Genomic DNA, 790 nt, shown 5'->3' with positions numbered 1-790 from the left:
ACATATGTATGTATATATATACATATGTATGTATATACATACATACATATGTATGTATATATATACATACATATGTATATATATACATACATATGTATGTATGTATATACATACATATGTATATATATACATACATATGTATATATATATATCTATGTATATATATGTATGTATATATATATATGTATATATATATATATATATATATATATGTATATATATATATATATATATATGTATATATATATATATATATATATACCACGAATGATGGGACACATATTCCAAGTTGAATTGCGAGTAGGACATCCTAGTGGGTGTTCATTTGGTTGTTTATGGCTAAGGAAATTGGCAAAGGAAATGGCTAAGGAAATTAGCAAAGGAAAAATGACACTTTTGGCACAATTATATATGAAAATAATAGAAATTAGGAGAAAAGGAAGGTGAAAGGTCAGAAGTTGCATGTGGGGAGGAAAATGAAGGAAAATAATGGAAATAAAGAAAATAGAGGCCTCATTAATAAAAAGGCTTCTGAGGATCAATTGGCAGGCTCTTGGCTCACGCTTGGTCAATGTAACCTTTTGTCAATTCAGTTTTGGAGTACTCTCATTATTCTCTCTCTCTCTCTCATACTCTTGGATACTTAGAGGCTTTCTTGGAGCACTTTGGCATTGGATCAAGAAAGGAAAAGAAGGCAAGAGGAAGCATAGATCAAGCATGGAAAGGCATGATCAAGCAGATACAATGGGTTTCCTTACAGGTACCGACTTGCATGTGTATTTTCCTTACT

The sequence above is a fragment of the Pinus tabuliformis genome, chromosome 6 (genome assembly GCF_031772625.1).
Source record: "Pinus tabuliformis cultivar Carrire ecotype Pingquan chromosome 6, CPIR1, whole genome shotgun sequence".
NCBI classification, from domain to species: Eukaryota; Viridiplantae; Streptophyta; class Pinopsida; order Pinales; family Pinaceae; genus Pinus; species Pinus tabuliformis.
The sequence above is the reverse complement of the archived record's forward strand: the minus strand, read 5'-3'. Positions refer to the sequence as shown.